The following is a 284-nucleotide window of genomic DNA, read 5'->3' on the forward strand; positions in this document are numbered from 1 at the left end:
CCGCTCTACTTTATTAAGTGATTTCAGGAAGAACACTAAAACTCCAGGGCAATAGCCTAGTTTAAATAGCATGCAAAACCCACACCCAAACACACCCAACGATAGGCTATTTACATAACATTAGTTTCTCATTGGTCACTTCCAGAGTCCTGGTGGGCTATTGTTCTAGAGCCTCAAGCTCAGCCAGTCTCTGGTAGATAGTCCTGGAATGTTCCAGACCTAATAACACCCCTCCCCCCTAAGTTTCAAAGCACCTTAACACATAGTCCTCAAGGTACGCTGGC

This window comes from Gekko japonicus, unplaced genomic scaffold (assembly GCF_001447785.1).
Source record: "Gekko japonicus isolate JY-2015 unplaced genomic scaffold, Gekko_japonicus_V1.1 scaffold551, whole genome shotgun sequence".
NCBI lineage: Eukaryota > Metazoa > Chordata > Lepidosauria > Squamata > Gekkonidae > Gekko > Gekko japonicus.